The 19,297-nt window shown below is 43.6% G+C and overlaps 1 protein-coding gene and 1 long non-coding RNA gene across 3 annotated transcripts in view; one reads left to right on the top strand and one right to left on the bottom strand.

Annotated features, from left to right (window-relative positions):
* Window positions 1-19,297, bottom strand: part of LOC6045799 (myosin light chain kinase, smooth muscle) — a 184,963-nt gene that overhangs the window by 31,391 nt on the left and 134,275 nt on the right. The gene's annotated exons all lie outside the window — the stretch shown is intronic.
* Window positions 5,777-6,370, top strand: LOC119766653. Its single transcript, XR_005277031.1, has 4 exons — window positions 5,777-5,880; window positions 5,939-6,042; window positions 6,101-6,194; window positions 6,289-6,370. It is a non-coding gene; the product is annotated as an uncharacterized LOC119766653 (long non-coding RNA).

The raw sequence follows: 19,297 nt of genomic DNA, 5'->3' as shown, positions 1-19,297 counted from the left end.
CTGGCCAACCTTTCCCTCCCTCTAGGGAGAATAGGAGGAAATGCTCATCTTCTCACAATACCAATCCAAATCAATTGCATAATTCATACCATTCTGTTAAGCGAACCGAAATTAATAAGATCTCTGGTCAACCGTACCCATCGCGCCAGGTGGATCGGATGGGATCTCATGTGTTTAATAAGCGGCATTATAAAGGGCATGCAAATTCTGACCAGCCTTTCCCACCAAATACGGTGAATAGGACGAATTTGTCTAGAAATAAAAGCAGCATAAATCAATCAAATAAGCATCGATTGAAGCAACATTATAACAAATCATTTCCTAATCCTGACCACCCGTACCCGTCGAGCCAGACGAATCGGAGAGGATTACAAATACATGATCAAGAATTTTCATTGAGTGACACTTCTGGTCAGCTGTACCCTTCGGACGTGGAGGATCAGACGGAGTGGTCAAGTGGAGAAGAATTTTCAGATGATTATGATACTTTTGCTGATTCAGATGAATCATTTGATACAATGAATGATGTGCAAAAATTAGATTTGCCAGGATTCAACATTAATGAAGGTTATGATAATATAATGATGAAAAACCCACTTTTTCGTGGTGTTAACTGGAATAATAACTCAAAATTACCGATCTCCAAATGGCCAATTAAATATTCAGGAACAGATAATGGCATAGGACTTAATTTATTTTTGCGTCAGGTAGAATTTTTCGCAGCTTCAGAAGGCATGACAAAAGTGGATTTATTTCAGGCAGCCCATCAACTCTTAGTTGGACCTGCTAGTATTTGGTTTGTCACTAAGTGGCCCATTCTTCGTAGAAAGAATTGGGATTACTTTGTTCAGGCGCTACGAAAACAATTTTTACCTAGCAATATTGATCATTTTGTAAAAGTCAGATCGTTTTCAATGTCCCAGGGAAGAAATGAATCGTTTTCGAATTTTTTAGTGCGCATGGAACAATTTTTTCTATGTAGAACAAAACCATTATCAGAGGAAGAGAAATTCGAGATAATTTGGCATACAATGAGATCAAATTACAGAGATAAGCTAGGGTTATTTAGAGTTAAAACATTGAAACTTTTAGAGGATCTGTGTGAACGTATAGATGCTAACAATGAATCATTTATGAATCGTTTTAATTTTGCTTTTGATAATAGGAGAATTAATGAAGTCGATTATTCAATAACAGAACAACCGTTTAGACACAAAAATAGTAATGATTCTCTGTTTAATTCACAATATAAATACAACAATAATAATTATAATAAAAATCAAAGCAATTTTGTAAATAACAAATCATTCAATAAACCAACTTTTAATCAATACTCCAAGTTTTCTTCAAATCAATACAATAGACCAACCCAAACAAATCAATTTGTCAAAAATAACAGCAAATTTCAATCCAATAACAACAACAGCTCAAGTTCTCAACAAATTTCGAATGGAAAGGATTGGCCAAGTTGGAGAGATATGTCAAAAGAAGATATTCTTGAGCATTACAAAATCCCTGATAATACTTGCTTCAATTGTAGGAAAAAAGGGCATAATTTTACAACTTGTTACTTTAAAAGGCAGGTTTTTTGCTATATTTGTGGATTACCAGATTTTCATTATGAAGATTGCCCATATTGTGAAGGAAAAAACAGAAGAAAGGGGAATTAAAGGAGGTGATTTCCCTCAATGATATTAATTCCTCCAATCTTAAGCAAACTGATAAACAAATTTATACAAATAATTCAGCTTTTAATTTTATTAATTATTTTCACGACATTTCTTCAATTTTAATAAATTTAGACGATGATAATAGATATTATGTCAAAATTTCAATTTTAGGACTTCAATTTGCTGGTCTTTTAGACACTGGCAGCCAAGTATCACTAATTGGAACGAGATTCGGTAATTTACAAGAATATTTAACAGTTCAACCACTACAACATGAGATCAAACTTTCGACAGCCAGTGGGGAACAGATGGGGATTGTGGGGTATGTGGATGTGCCATTCACACTTAATGTCACAACCAAGATCTTGCCATGCCTTCTGGTTCCAGAACTGACTGATCGTTGTTTATTAGGAATGGATTTCTTCAGACTATTCAATTTCAAGATCTGCTCTGATTCTTCAAATAATGTATGTCCCAGTGATACTTGTATTGATTTAAACATTTGTTCAATTGACAGTGCAAATGACATTTTCAAATCATTTTCTTCCAATAATAACACGGACGAGGGTGATACGCATAAATTAAGTTCAGGTCAATCGGAAATGTTAAACAATATTATTCAAAAATTCAAATGTTCGGAAGAAAACACATTAGATACATGCAATGTAATGGAACATGAAATAGTTTTAACTGATTACAACCCAATTCATTTAAACCCTCACCCTTGGTCACCAACCATTCAAAAGAAGATTAATATAGAGATCAATCGTTTGCTTAAGTTAAACATTATAGAACCTTCTAATTCAGATTGGGCATTACAAGTAGTACCGGTAACTAAAGAAAGTGGAGACATGAGATTATGTTTAGACGCCAGGAAAATAAATTCACGTACAATCAGAGATGCGTATCCTTTAGCTAATTCGATGCGAATATTGAGCAATTTGGGTAAAAACTGTTATTTTTCAGTAATTGATTTAAAAGATGCGTTCTTACAAGTCAAACTGAAAGACAATTCAAAGAAATTCACTAGTTTCAAGATTATAGGACGAGGTTTATTCCAGTATACTAGATTACCTTTCGGATTAATTAATAGCAGTGCTTCACTGTCAAGAATTCTAGATAAAGTACTTAAAGAAGGCAAGTATGAGCCCTATGTATTCTCTTATTTGGATGACATCATAGTAGCTACTACCACCTTTGAAGAGCACATCAAGTATCTTGAAATTGTCGCTATCTGTTTAAGAGAAGCAAATTTATCAGTCAATATTAAAAAATGTAAATTTTGTTTAAAGAAGATTAAGTATCTTGGATTTATACTTTCTGAACAAGGGTACCAACCTAATCCTGAAAGAGTAATAGCAATTTCTAAAGTAGCAAGACCTCAAACACCCAAAGAGATTAGACGGTTTTTAGGAATGGCAGGTTACTACCGTAATTTTATACCAAATTTCAGTGGCATTTCTGCACCTATATCAGATTTATTAAAAAACAAACCCAAAAAAATAGTTTGGACAGAAGCAGCTGAAAAAGCATTCATATCTCTCAAAGAAAAATTAATGTCAGAACCAGTACTAGCTAACCCTGATTGGAATAAGGAATTTACAGTACAAACAGATGCTAGTGATGTTGCAATAGCAGGAATTCTAACTCAACAATTTGATGATGGAGAACACATTATAGCGTATTATTCAAGGAAATTAACTGCCTGCGAAAAAAAATATGGCCCTACGGATAAAGAAGGTTTAGCTGTATTAGAATCAATAGAACATTTTAGGTCTTATATTGAAGGCTCACACTTTACATTAGTTACAGACTGCTCTGCAATTACTTTTATTAAAAACTCAAAGTGGAGACCAAGTTCTAGACTTTCTAGATGGTCAATTAAACTTCAAGAGCTAGATATGACACCGAAACACAGAAAAGGCAAAGACAACATAGTTTGTGATACTTTGAGCAGATCAGTTTGTGCAATCTTCAATGATTCAACATCAGGTTGGTTCAATGAGTTAAAGGAAAAGGTTAAAAATAGCCCAGATCAATATCCTAACTTTAAAATGGCGAATAATGTTCTTTTTAAATTTGTTTCAACCAGATCTGATTACGAAGATGGTAGATTTGAATGGAAGATTGTGGTTCCACCTGATCAAATGAATCAATTGGTAATAGATGAACACAACAAAATAATGCATTTAGGGTTTGAGAAAACATTACAGCGTATTAAAATGAAATATTACTGGCCGAAGATGAATATTGATGTGAGAAAAATCTTAAATAAGTGTGCCACCTGTAAAGAATCAAAATATCCAACGATAGCAACAATTCCTCCAATGGGTCAGCAAAAGAAAGCGTGTAGACCATTTCAAATGATTGCGATTGATTATCTTAGTGGATTTATTAGAAGTAAGAAAGGTTATAGTGATTTACTAGTGTGTTTAGACATTTTTACTAAATTTGTTCGACTATTTCCAGTGAAGAAAATTAACGCTGATATAACTGCACAAATTTTACGTGATGAATGGTTTCTGAAATATGGAACACCTCAAATAGTAATTTCGGATAATGCAGTGACATTTACATCAATAGCAATAAAAGATTTATTCAATCAGTTCAAAGTTCATCATTTTCTCAACAGTCGCAGACATTGTCAAAATAATCCTGTAGAACGAGTGAATCGCGTGATACTTGCATGTATTAGAACTTATTGCAAAGCCGATCATAGACTTTGGGATTCGAAATTAGCTGAAATAGAATTTTCAATAAACAACACTAAACATAGTTCAACCAGTTTTACACCCTTTTATTTGGTTCATGGCTTTGAGGCATTTGCCGAAGGTGAAGACCATCAAATAGTAGGTCAAGATTCTGCACCTTCAGAAGCAGATTTTGCTCAAAAAAGAGCTAGACTAATAGGTCCATTATATCAAGAAGTAATAAATTACAATCAAAAGCAGTTTGAGAAATACAAGAAAACATATGATGCAAAACATAAAAAAATTCCAGAAATATTCAAGATAGATCAAAAAGTGTACAAGAAAAATTTCAAGCTATCTAACGCTGCTGATAATTATGCTGCAAAACTAGGTCCAGTTTATATTCCTTGCAAAATAATTGCCCAACATGGAAATTCTACTTATGAACTCGAAGACGAGGAAGGAAGAAATATAGGGTTATTTGCTGCGCAAGATTTAATACCAGCTTAGAATTTAAGTGCAATTGATGATTGGATAAACTAGGTTCTCCGCGTAAAGGCTACAATGTTGAATGAGTAGAATGGATGCAATTGAAATCTGAGTCGATTCAAGAAGTTAAAATACATCCTTCACAAAGCAATTAATCGTCTTCACTTCATTTGAGCCATTAAGATTCTGAGCGGATGATTTTATCTAACTAGTTATGAAACTATCTTCTATTTGCCTGATTGTCACTTTTCATTTCGTATGACCAATTTCTGTTTATCACAAGTATGGACAAAACAGTGTCAACAAATGATTTTTCACTCTTGTGTAAATCATGTTGTTGCCATTTGGTGTAGGGGTATTGTCACCTGCTAAGTATAACTTGCGACAGTGTTTGTACCACCGTTACCCTGATCTGATCTCAAGGCAATTTAAATGGGGTTATTCCAATTATATTTATAAACCACTACACTCACATCAGCACAACAGAACCCATCATCGTAAAGGTCAACTATTGCCAATTGGTAGTTGATCGTGTGTTGCATACGCAAGTCCGAACACACATGAAAGGCTCATCGGAGACAACTTCACTTATCTCTTATCACGCATCTTGTGTTCTCACGAGATTGGGCTCTCGAAAGGGTAAAACGACCACAGGCCGATCAATGAAAGTCTACTACTCCAAACTGTTTCTACGGCGGTAAATTGCTGATAATCATGTTACGACTAAATCATCGTCAATATGAACCAGTGACAATAGCTCAATTGGACCAAGAACGTGGGACATCGAAGCAAATCATTGAACCGGTACAACTCTACTGTTTTCCTGCACTAGTAACCCTATCACCCAACCACTCACTCTCGCTGATAACAGTTCGCGTTCGTGCTGTGGTGAATTACGTGCCTGATGAACAAACTCGATAAAATCAAACACAAACGCAAGATCGTTACCAGTTGCGTGTTAACCATAAAGGAGATCGCCACGTTCGAAAAACTATTTGTGTGAAGTGCCACTTTCTGATCTCACTCGTGACGTAAGGAATTTAGTCAGTGTTTGATTTCCACTTAATCACATTTGCCTCAACTATCTAGTGCTGATCTAGGGTCAGTTAACCGAAGCGGCCAAGCCATCGTGCCGCTGGATTGAGCAAGAAAGGAGGGATTGCCGGCTAGGCAAGTGTGATCGTTGAGCGAAGGTTGGTGTAGGATAGTGCGTGGGTGGTGAAGCGTGTTCTAATCTTGTGAATTCGACAGCTGAGGACGCGAGGAAGGGGACACTACCTGGATCTGGATTCTTCGAGGGACGTAATGGCGCTGGAGTAGTTCCGCCATGAGGATTAAGAGATCGGTATGGATTCTTTTGTGCATTTTACTCCAATGGAGAATTGCTACCCGTCCATGTTCGCTATTGTTACATACAACCCTTTCGATCCCGTGTGTAGGCCTATATTCTATTTTCACATTTTTGTGAAATGGCGGGTGTGCGGCGTGCCAAGTGCGCTGCCTGGTCGTCCCGCACGATGTATAGCTGGTATGCTGTACGGACCAGACCTGGTCGAGGCCGGGAATGAACCATCCGGATGGTCAACCAAGCATTGCGCCGAGGGATACACACCTACACTGACATACACTACAACACCTAGGATTAGTACCGCCAAATAGTGAGTAAGTTCGCCATTTAGTTTTAAGTACGTCTGGGGGAAAAAGTTTAATAAAAGCCATGAAGGCCATTTTGGCCAATTTCTTGTAAAATAGCGGCATTTCTTTTGTTTTGGGTGATGGATGGACTAATGGTTGTCTAGTCATTTTTGCGCTAGACCACGAACCTGTTTCCGGCTATATTAAACAGATCCAATATTTCCACAAACGTCCAAAGGAGTGATTAATCTTAATTGTCTCATGCGGCTAAAAATTAGCTTATGACAAGCTTTCCCATTAGAAATGAGAACACACACGTAGAATTCGAACAACAATGCAAAAACGGTCGTTACCACTCGCCTAGGGTGGCTCCTTAGACCATTCACCGTCCCAAAAACCGTCCAACTCCAAGCGAAACTTACTTGGGACACCGTGGTGACCTGCCCTTGACCCCTTAAACAAGTGGAGCATCAACACTTCCCGTCTTCCAAATCCCTTTCCTTGTCCCTGGTACGCGGTGGAGATGGGAGCGGCCAGCAATGGACGGCTGCCATGGTGCTGAGAATCTGGTTCAGGTGGAATTGGTTCTATTCCCAATTATCGATTCTTAGGCAACTTGGGCTTAGACAATCATCACATCACATAACGAAAATCCAGTCTGCAATCTGCTAAAATCACCGTCTCCTAGCGAAGCGAAGCTTTGCGATCAGCTATTGTTTAACCGTTTGAGTTCTATTAGAAGGTTACCTGCCTGTTGTCTCTGAATTAGCAAAACAGTTCAACTTTCATAGTCCAGAAATAAATATCATTTTCGTGAGATTAAAAATGTTGCATGAGAATATTGGTCGGCTTCAAATAAAAAATATCCAAACATTATCTACAAAACAATACAAATTTAACAGTTAATAAATTCGAATAAAATTGTTGGGCTACGGACCTTCGATTCGGACCAGTTCTTCCGCAACCTCAACACAGCCAAATTCCTGGCCGACGGACTTGTGCTGCCCCGCTAATGGAGGGGGGGGGGGATCGTAGCGTTCAACTGCTACAGGAACGCTTCTAGTTTGCCACCGCCAATGTCAAATAAAACGCACCTCTTAGAAACACTCGCACATACGAAAACTAACGTTTATTGCCTTTCTTACTAAAGAAAGGTATAGGGTTTGCTTTTGGCTCCGACGCCAATTCAAGCTTCGTTCCCAAATCATTTCTCGAGAAATATTCATTCGAAAAATCTGCAAAAAATCATGGACGATCGATTTTTGACGCCCGATCGATTGACAATGACAGAATTGGTCTACCTCCAATATCCGAATTTTGGCGCTTGATTTACTGTAGAGCACGCGTGACGTCCGTGTGTGGTAAAAAAGTGCTCAATTTTGTGGTAGGGGGTTTCTCAGAGCCCACATTATGGATTTGAGCTCTCTTGGGCGCATTTGAAAGGGGATGTGCTGAACCTGAACCAGTTCCATACCAAATTTGAATTTATCCATTTTTTATGGGGACTCGGTGTGTGTTTTCACCAAATCAGGCGGTTTTCAAATGAAAATTCGGTCGAAAATTGAAGTATTGAAATCGTTTATTTGTCCAAAAAATTGCATTTTCCCAGCCCTACATCCTCCCAAATTTTCATCCATGTCGGTAATGTGGTTCTTGATTTACAGCTTGTGGACTAATTCACTGTGAGGGGGAAAAAACCCCTAAAAAAGGTAAAAGCCAATTTTCACCAAATGCCAAAACTATTCCTCTGGCATTTTATCTAATTTTTTTTCTCCACATCATAATCTAGACCATACTCGATGTTCTGAAACAAATTTGACCTCATTCGGATTTACCGTTCAGATTTTAGAAAATTTCCATTTTTGCCTTTCTTACTAAAGAAAGGTATAGGGTTTGCTTTTGGCTCCGACGCCAATTCAAGCTTCGTTCCCAAATCATTTCTCGAGAAATATTCATTCGAAAAATCTGCAAAAAATCATGGACGATCGATTTTCGACGCCCGATCGATTGATTTTTGCCTTTCTTACTAAAGAAAGGTATAGGGTTTGCTTTTGGCTCCGACGCCAATTCAAGCTTCGTTCCCAAATCATTTCTCGAGAAATATTCATTCGAAAAATCTGCAAAAAATCATGGACGATCGATTTTCGACGCCCGATCGATTGACAATGACAGAATTGGTCTACCTCCAATATCCGAATTTTGGCGCTTGATTTACTGTAGAGCACGCGTGACGTCCGTGTGTGGTAAAAAGTGCTCAATTTTGTGGTAGGGGTTTCTCAGAGCCCACATTATGGATTTGAGCTCTCTTGGGCGCATTTGAAAGGGGATGTGCTGAACCTGAACCAGTTCCATACCAAATTTGAATTTATCCATTTTTATGGGGACTCGGAGTGTGTTTTCACCAAATCAGGCGGTTTTCAAATGAAAATTCGGTCGAAAATTGAAGTATTGAAATCGTTTATTTGTCCAAAAATGCATTTTCCCAGCCCTACATCCTCCCAAATTTTCATCCATGTCGGTAATGTGGTTCTTGATTTACAGCTTGTGGACTAATTCACTGTGAGGGGAAAAACCCTAAAAAGGTAAAGCCAATTTTCACCAAATGCCAAAACTATTCCTCTGGCATTTTATCTAATTTTTTCTCCACATCATAATCTAGACCATACTCGATGTTCTGAAACAAATTTGACCTCATTCGGATTTACCGTTCAGATTTTAGAAAATTTCCATTTTTGCCTTTCTTACTAAAGAAAGGTATAGGGTTTGCTTTTGGCTCCGACGCCAATTCAAGCTTCGTTCCCAAATCATTTCTCGAGAAATATTCATTCGAAAAATCTGCAAAAATCATGGACGATCGATTTTCGACGCCCGATCGATTGACAATGACAGAATTGGTCTACCTCCAATATCCGAATTTTGGCGCTTGATTTACTGTAGAGCACGCGTGACGTCCGTGTGTGGTAAAAAGTGCACAATTTTGTGGTAGGGGTTTCTCAGAGCCCACATTATGGATTTGAGCTCTCTTGGGCGCATTTGAAAGGGGATGTGCTGAACCTGAACCAGTTCCATACCAAATTTGAATTTATCCATTTTTATGGGGACTCGGAGTGTGTTTTCACCAAATCAGGCGGTTTTCAAATGAAAATTCGGTCGAAAATTGAAGTATTGAAATCGTTTATTTGTCCAAAAAATTGCATTTTCCCAGCCCTACATCCTCCCAAATTTTCATCCATGTCGGTAATGTGGTTCTTGATTTACAGCTTGTGGACTAATTCACTGTGAGGGGGAAAAAACCCCTAAAAAAGGTAAAAGCCAATTTTCACCAAATGCCAAAACTATTCCTCTGGCATTTTATCTAATTTTTTTTCTCCACATCATAATCTAGACCATACTCGATGTTCTGAAATAAATTTGACCTCATTCGGATTTACCGTTCAGATTTTAGAAAATTTCCATTTTTGCCTTTCTTACTAAAGAAAGGTATACGGTTTGCTTTTGGCTCCGACGCCAATTCAGGCTTCGTTCCCAAATCATTTCTCGAGAAATATTCATTCGAAAAATCTGCAAAAAATCATGGACGATCGATTTTCGACGCCCGATCGATTGACAATGACAGAATTGGTCTACCTCCAATATCCGAATTTTGGCGCTTGATTTACTGTAGAGCACGCGTGACGTCCGTGTGTGGTAAAAAAAGTGCTCAATTTTGTGGTAGGGGGTTTCTCAGAGCCCACATTATGGATTTGAGCTCTCTTGGGCGCATTTGAAAGGGGATGTGCTGAACCTGAACCAGTTCCATACCAAATTTGAATTTATCCATTTTTATGGGGACTCGGAGTGTGTTTTCACCAAATCAGGCGGTTTTCAAATGAAAATTCGGTCGAAAATTGAAGTATTGAAATCGTTTATTTGTCCAAAAAATTGCATTTTCCCAGCCCTACATCCTCCCAAATTTTCATCCATGTCGGTAATGTGGTTCTTGATTTACAGCTTGTGGACTAATACACTGTGAGGGGGAAAAACCCATAAAAAAGGTAAAAACCAATTTTCACCAAATGCCAAAACTATTCCTCTGGCATTTTATCTAATTTTTTTTCTCCACATCATAATCTAGACCATACTCGATGTTCTGAAACAAATTTGACCTCATTCGGATTTACCGTTCAGATTTTAGATAATTTCCATTTTTGCCTTTCTTACTAAAGAAAGGTATAGGGTTTGCTTTTGGCTCCGACGCCAATTCAAGCTTCGTTCCCAAATCATTTCTCGAGAAATATTCATTCGAAAAATCTGCAAAAAATCATGGACGATCGATTTTCGTCGCTTCGTTGCTTCGTCGACAAGTTGTCAAGTTGAGCTTCACATGCAGACGCGAGCAATGCTGGCGCGTGATGCTGGCGCGTATAGAGTTTTGATACTAGATTACCCCCTTTTAGTGCAAGTTGCTTTATCGATTGCTCGTTCATCACACATCGCCTATCATTATTTTCTATGCTAAGCTTCAGTGAACGCAAACTTGACGCAAGCAGCTATCTGTTCTGAAGCCTCATGCTCATTCTTTTGCCATTCTTTTTTGTTTTGCTCATTCTCTGATCGAACTCTGAGCGAACGAATTTCTGGGAAACGTCTAAGCTTCCCATGTGCCAGTGACAACGCACATCGCGGGTTTGGTTTTCTAGCTTCGGTACTAGCCTTTTTGTATTAGTATTTTTGTTCATCGTACCAGCGCACCAAGGTGGTTTATTCGGTACGTTTGCGTTTGTCGTAGTGAAGTCCCACCGAGCGCTCAGTCGTTGTATGCTTCCCAATCCCAAAAACGCCTAAATGCTTGCTTATTGAAAGCTCACAATTTTGCCTAACGCCTAAATGACAGTTTAGTGAATTACAGTAGTCGTTTCAAAGCTTTCAAGAACATTTATGCGGCTTTACCGTTACATCGTTGTTAACAACACGGCAAATTCTCGGGTGTTGAAACACTTTCTGCCAGTCATTTTGTAACCACTTTAACGCATTGGAGCAAGACGGAATTATTTTGTTTTCTCGTTAATTTTTAATATTTTGAAAAGTGCAAAAAAACACTCAGAGAATACGAACAATTTAGCGATATGCAGAAAACATTACGAACATCGCAAATTGTGAGCTAATTCTCTGCCTCAAAAATAATTTGTTCTGATTTTAAAAATCGAAAATGCTTGTGTGCGAGCACAGCTTACAACCGGCCATGACAAATGGGGCAAAAACCAGCGCTTTATAAGTTATGTGAAAAAATATGGTTGAGTTTAGAATTGTATTATGAATGGACCATTCATTCTTTATTTTGCTATTTCTTTGAAAAAAAAAAAATCAACTGCCGTTAACTTCCTTTTGTAAGAAAGGCTCTATCTCACCCCAGGTGGGATTAAATCGGGTGTGAAAATATATGGTTGAGTTTAGAATTGTATTATGAATGGACCATTCATTCTTTATTTTGCTATTTCTTTGAAAAAAAAATCAACTGCCGTTAACTTCCTTTTGTAAGAAAGGCTCTATCTCACCCCAGGTGGGATTAAATCGGGTTTTACACTTAGCACATTAAATATATTAAAATACAATTATCTGTTCGGACTAGCAGTTCGGACAAACTGATTTTAAAAGCAGCTCTTTGTTTTTAGCGGCTTTAAACTAAAATTAAACCATTTTATTAATTGGGGAGTTCAAGTTGATTGAAAAATTATGCTTACATGAACAGTTTCCCTAGTGTGCCCTTTTCTCACTTCGTATGTTGCTGGCGGGTTGTTTAGGTACTAGTTAAGTAAATACAATGTTCGAGTAAATTCCAATAGATATCAATTTAAGATAATCACTTACAAGCTACGGTTCAAATAATTGTTGAACTGATGATCAACTTTTACCCTCGTAGATCGCCCCACGCGGTGTGGAACAAATTGCTGATAAATAGCATAAATTCATTATATGGTGACCCGCAAAGGGCGATAAACTGATCCTACTTACAAATGCAGTTAGATTATGCAGAAATATAAACAAACTTCCTCGGGTTCCACCAATAATTATCAAATTTTCTACAACTAAGCACAGATCACTGTGAACAATCAAAATGGTTTTCGCTTTATCCCAGATTCTCCGGCAATTCGTCGCGGGTCGGCTTTCCGGCCACCGGGTTCTAATCGTGCGTTCTCTTTTACATGTCGTGTTTCACTTGCTGCAATTAGGCTGGTTCATCCCGGTGCCAACATCGCCCCGCCCCGTAACTCTGGTGGGTGGAGCCTCCTTCAAACCAGTTTTACGCTCCTGGATCTCTAGCACCGCCAGTTTGCTCACCGGCCGCTTCAGCTCTCCTCTGCTTGTCCTCACCATCGCCTGCCGAATGCGTCCATCGGCACCCTTGAAGACCTCCGTCACGATGCCCCGAACCCGGTTGGCGCGGTTGGCACCTTCCACGACGTAGACGACATCTCCACACGCGATAGGCTCCGCCTCCGCATGCCATTTCGTCCGTTGGTTCAGGGTCGGGAGGTATTCCGCAATCCACCGTTTCCAAAAGCAGTCAGCAAGGAGTTGCGATCGCTTGTAGCTGTCTCGGAGCGCTTCTGCTGAACTGGTTGATTCTGCGAGTTGCGCTCCATCGTTGGTCGTCGTCGTCACTCCTCGCAAGAAATGGTTAGGCGTAAGAGCTTCGGTTGACAGATACGTCAGCGGACGTGTGTTGATGAGATCCTCCGCTTCCGCCAAACTGGTCAGCAACACCTCGTCCGTCAGCTTCCTCCCGTCGTCGAACGCCTTCAAAGCTTCCTTGACCGACCTCACAAGCCTCTCCCAGGCCCCGCCCATGTGCGGCGCTGATGGTGGGTTGAAGTTCCAGCTCGTTCTGGCGTCGGTGAACTCCTCTCTGCATTCCGCGTCCACGCGTAAGATCTCCTTACTCGCGCCCTGGAAGTTCGTGCCGTTGTCGCTGAAGAACTTGATGGGCATTCCCCTCCGGCAAGCAAATCGTCTGATAGCCATGACGCACGACTGTGTGGTCAAGCTATGCACGACTTCTAGATGGATGGCACGCGTGGTTAAACACGTGAAGAGGCTGACCCAACGCTTTTCGGAACGCCGCCCGACCGTCACTGCTACTGGGCCGAAGTAGTCTACCCCGGTGTAGCTGAACGCCCGCTGATGTGGAGTCACACGCTGGACTGGAAGTGGTGCCATTCTCGGGATCGCCGGTACGCTTTTCGCAACCTTGCACTTCACGCACGCCGTCATCACCCGCTTCAGCTCGGCTCGTAGGTTCGGGATGAAGAAACGCTGGCGAAGCTCGTTGATTGCCGTCTCAAAGTACGCGTGGCCCATCTTTTGGTGATAGTACTCCAGCAGCTTCGTTGTCACGGGATGGCCTTTGGGCAGGATGACGGGAAAGCGAACCTCAAACGGAACCATGGTAGCTCGCTCAAGTCGACCGTCAACTCGCATCACTTTCTGCTCATCCAGGAACGGGGTCAGCTTGTACAGCACGCTGCTCTTCTCCAGGGGTAGCTTCATGTCCGCGGGGAGTTCGAGGTTTTTAAGAAGGGTTGTCACCTCGTCCGGGAAGTAGTCCGCTTGCGCCCATCTCCACAAGTATGTTTCCGCCATCTGGTATTCTTCCCGCTTCAGCGGGACTGGAACTGACGGCACGGTCCGCTTCACGAGCCCCTTCATCGCCTTCGAAAGGGGAAGCGCTTCGATCGGCAAACCTTGGGCTTTTCTGCGACAATTAGAGCGAAGTCGAGTCAGGCACGCCACCGATCTTACCATCACCATCCAGCGAGAGAAGTTTTGAGGATCGATGATTTGCTCGGTGACAATGATGCTGTGGTACAGCACACTCGCTCGCATCTCCTCGGGCGTGTTCAACTTCACCTGCTGCTTCGAGATGGCCCACAGTCTCTTGGCTTCTTCGATGAATTCCGGCGCTCGTGACCATGGCCCGTCCGGCCCGAAACTGTGCTTGCTGTCCCACTTGGTGAGCATGTCTGCCAGATTCAGTTTTGATGGCACCTTCCGCCACTCGCTCTGCTTGGTCAGCGTCAGAATTTCGCCGACGCGAAAGGCAACGAATTGCTTATACTTTCGCTGGTCAGAATGGATCCACGACAAAGCAACTTCAGAGTCTGACCAGATGAACCGTTCCGCAATTTTGAGGGTGTGGTTCTCCTGCATGAAGTTCATGAGTCTCGAGCCGACCACATCTGACTGCAGTTCCAAGCGCGGGATGCTGAGCAGCTTCAGCGGTGCCACCTTTGACTTCCCGGACACGAGTGCGCAGATTGGGCCCATCGACGACATAATCCAGAAGAAGGCGACAGCACCGTAAGCGCACTGACTCGCGTCGCAGAACACATGAAGCTCCAACGTCTCGTAGTTCAGATCGTGCGCGCCCTGGAAGTAGTACCGCGGGATTCGAACGCCTTCAACTTCTTGCAGGCGACTCACCCAGCGCTTCCATTTCTCCCAGGCTTCGTCGTCGACCGCCTTGTCCCAATCACAGCCAGCCCGCCACAAGTCCTGGATCAAAATCCGCCCGAAGATCGTGAACGAGATCAGAAAACCTTGAGGGTCGAACAGGCTCATTACGCAACTCGACACCACCCGCTTCGTGGGCCGCAGCTCTCCTTTCAAGTACCGCTCCAGATCCTCTCTCATCTCGGCCGAGAACAAGAACTCGTCGGTGCTCGTGTTCCACACAATGCCCAGCACTCGTTCGTAACCGGTCGTCTTGTTTTGGCTGAGGTGAACTTTCTGATCGGCTTCCTTCTCGCCCAGCGCGCTGACAACCTCGCTTGAACTGGCCACCCAATTGCGGATCTCGAAGCCCGCTTTCGAGTGGATGAGTCTGACCTCCTTCGCCCGCTGAATCGCTTCGTCGACCGTCGACGCGCTGTCGTAGTAGTCGTCGACATAATGGTTCTCCACGATTGCCTTCGCCGCCGCGGGATACTGCTTCGAGAACTCCTCCGCGTTCTTGTTTTTCACAAACTGCGCGGCACACGGCGAACAAGTTGCCCCGAAGGTGGCGACGTCCATGATGTACACCTCAGGCTCGGCCGTTGGGTCGTTCCGGAACAGGAACCTCTGGGCGTTCGTATCCTCCTTCCGTATGCGCAGCTGGTGATACATTTCCCTGATATCACCACCGAATCCGACAGGACGTTCACGGAATCGGAAGATCACGGAAGGAAGCGACGTCAGCATGTCCGGCCCCTTGAGCAGCTGGCTGTTGAGCGAGACTCCCGCCACAGTAGCGGCCGCGTCCCACACGAGGCGTACTTTCTCCGGCTTCTTGGGGTGCGTCACCACATTCAGCGGCAAGTACCACACCTTTCGCGGATCGCACGCAGCCAGTTCTTGCTGGGAGGCCTTGTGCGCGTAGCCCTTCGGTTGATACTCGACGATTTGGCGTCGCACGTTGTCGTACAGCGAGTCGTTTTTCAGCAGCTTTCTTTCCAGGGATTTCAACCTTTTCAGCACCATCACGTAGCTGTCGGGGAAACTTGTGTCGTCCGCTTTCCATAACAGGCCGGTCTCGTATCGATCCCCGATCCGCACCGTCGTTGACTCCAGAATCGACCTGGCTCGCTTGTCCTCATCTGACTCAGGCAGCAGCGCCATGGAGATGCCAGTTTCTTCGAGGAGGTACTGGTTCTTCAGGAGATCATGCAGGTCTTGGTTAGAGACTTGGTGACAAGCATGATGCCCTACGAATCCAGCTGCTGGCGCGTTGTTCTCATGGGGGCCGTAGATCGTCCATCCAAGTTTCGACTTAACAGCGATTGGTTCTCCAGCACCTCCGATGCGAGATTCGAGTGGCGCGTACAGGTGGAGATCCTTCAAGCCAATCAAGATCTTCGGCGCGCCGCGGTAATCTGCCACCGGAAGATCGTGCAGATGCTTGTACTCCTTGACGACGTCAGCGAAGCACACGGTTTGTTCCGGAAGTTTCAGCTCGTTCACGGTGTGGGCGTTCTTGATCTGGAACTGAGTCGATACCCCTCTGGCAGAGATCGACAGACAGACGTTCTCCGAATGTTTCTCCAGCCTTGAAACCCCAGCAGTCCACACAATGCGCAGCGGTTGAACTGAGCCCCGAACATTCAGCAACTTCGTGATGGACTCGTCCACCAACGTGTACGAAGCTCCCTCGTCCAGAAACGCGATAATGTTGACCGATCTGCCACCGTTGTACAGCGTGACCGGAATCATCCTGAAGATCACCGGCTGTCTGGCCCGCACATCGTGAGCGTTGCAGTTGGCGACCGTTGCAGGGACATCGATGTGCAGAAGTGCGTTGTGCCGCTCCTTGCAGTTTCTCACGTTGCACCTGAAGTTCATCCGGCAGCGGGCAGACCCGTGCTCATTCAGGCACAGCTTGCAGAGTTGCCACTTCTTGACTTCGTCCAAACGATCCTCCAATTTCAGCTGCTTGAACTTCTGCGGACTCGATGGTCGGTGCGATCACAAATCCGGCATGGTCTTTTGTTGTTTACACCGGCATGGTTTGTGTCTCCGCTATTCTCCGCAGCAGCGTGAGTGTGAAGGTAGCTTTCGTGCGTTCTGGATCCAGCTTTTGGTTTGGCGTCTCTGCGAGACTGCGGCTGATGTTGCAGCTGCGGTTCGGTGAACAGTGTGGCCTCGCTAGCGTCGGTCACGATGTACGATAGGAAGTCAGCGAAAGTTCGGAGCGAGACGTGCTTCTTCAGCTTCTTGAACCGAATCCATTCGAGTTTCGACCCGGCGGGTAGTTTCTCCACCAGCTCTCGGATCAACAGTGGGTTGACCAGGTGATCGTTCGTGGCCTCGAGGTGGTCTCGTTGGGTGGCCTCGAGGTGGTCTACGAGCTGCTGGACCACGACGCCGAAGTAAATGAACGACTCCAGACGATCCGACCTGGGAGAGTCGGCCTTCCGTACCTTGATCAGCAGCGTGTTGAGCAGCTTTTCGAGACGGCCGTACAGCATGCGTAGAGTTTCGATCGCCGCCGGGTCCTTCTCAGGCAGCAACAGTAGGCTGCGCACGTTGTTCAACGCTGGCTCCCGAATGCTGTCCTGCAGTCTGGCGAGGTTCTCGACGTTCGAAAATCCGCAGGCCAGGTTCGACGTCTCGTAGCTGCTTATGAACATTGGCCACTCCTCGCAGCGTCCAGTGAACACGGGCAGTTTTCTGGCCAAGAACTGGCGGGCAGTAAGCTGCGCCTTTGTTGGCCCCCGTAGCTGGTTGGGTGGTACCTTTTCCCGCTCATCGCCCGACGAACTGAATTCCGTATCCGTTAGGCTTGTGTCCGAGCCGGACTCGTCTCCTTCGTTGCCGTTACCCTCTTCACCTGAGTCCGCCGGTATCGGAGTCGGTTTTGGTTTGGGTACTTCTGGAATCGTAACTCCCGGATGACGGAACGGCGTTGAGATTCCGCTGGGGCCAGCCGTGCCTGAGGCATCGGGCTTCTTTTTGTCCCCTTTGGACTTCTTGATTTTCTTTTCCTTTTTTGTTTTAGGACTCTTTGCCTCGGCCTTGAGTTGTGCCATCTTGGCCTCGAAATCTTCTTTATTCTTCTTCTGCTGTTCCTGGAACTGCTTCTCGGCAGCGAGTTGTTGCTCCATGAGCTGCTGCTCGAGGGCCAGCATCTGCCTTTCGGCCTCTTGTTGACGCTGCTGTGTTTGCTGTTGCAGCTCCAGGCGACGTTTGTGCAGCTGTTGTTCCGCGAAGATTCTCTCCTCCTGGCGCTTCGCATCTGCTTCCAGCTCCTGCAGGGTCTTTTCCAGGTCGTCAAACTTCACGATGACCTGGGTGACCTCCATTTCGGTCGCGCAGTTGGGGCACCTCCAGGAATCGTCCTTGACACCCTTCTCGAGCTGCGCGCACTCGTAGTGGAAGAATTGCTGGCAGTGGTCGCAGAAGGGCAGGTCGCCGTCCTTTTCCACCGCAGCCTTGCAGATCCCGCAGCAATAGCCAGTGAGGTTGTTCATTTTAAAGATTTTGTTCGGACTAGCAGTTCGGACAAACTGATTTTAAAAGCAGCTCTTTGTTTTTAGCGGCTTTAAACTAAAATTAAACCATTTTATTAATTGGGGAGTTCAAGTTGATTGAAAAATTATGCTTACATGAACAGTTTCCCTAGTGTGCCCTTTTCTCACTTCGTATGTTGCTGGCGGGTTGTTTAGGTACTAGTTAAGTAAATACAATGTTCGAGTAAATTCCAATAGATATCAATTTAAGATAATCACTTACAAGCTACGGTTCAAATAATTGTTGAACTGATGATCAACTTTTACCCTCGTAGATCGCCCCACGCGGTGTGGAACAAATTGCTGATAAATAGCATAAATTCATTATATGGTGACCCGCAAAGGGCGATAAACTGATCCTACTTACAAATGCAGTTAGATTATGCAGAAATATAAACAAACTTCCTCGGGTTCCACCAATAATTATCAAATTTTCTACAACTAAGCACAGATCACTGTGAACAATCAAAATGGTTTTCGCTTTATCCCAGATTCTCCGGCAATTCGTCGCGGGTCGGCTTTCCGGCCACCGAGTTCTAATCGTGCGTTCTCTTTTGCATGTCGTGTTTCACTTGCTGCAATTAGGCTGGTTCATCCCGGTGCCAACAATTATCGTTGATTGCAAAAGTCAGCGACCCGGTTCCCGTTGTCCTGAGCAGACCTTTTTTGACTAAGTTGTCCTAGCTGTGATCTGAGACCACAAGCCCTTAAGTTGTCTTTCGGGCCCTGGCGATGTTTTATAGTTCGGGTTCTGATGATCATCAGAAGAGAGTACAACTCTCGGTTCAAG

This window comes from Culex quinquefasciatus, chromosome 2 (assembly GCF_015732765.1).
Source record: "Culex quinquefasciatus strain JHB chromosome 2, VPISU_Cqui_1.0_pri_paternal, whole genome shotgun sequence".
Taxonomy (NCBI): Eukaryota; Metazoa; Arthropoda; class Insecta; order Diptera; family Culicidae; genus Culex; species Culex quinquefasciatus.
Note: the sequence above shows the minus strand (reverse complement) of the source record. Positions and strands in the feature narration are given on the sequence as shown.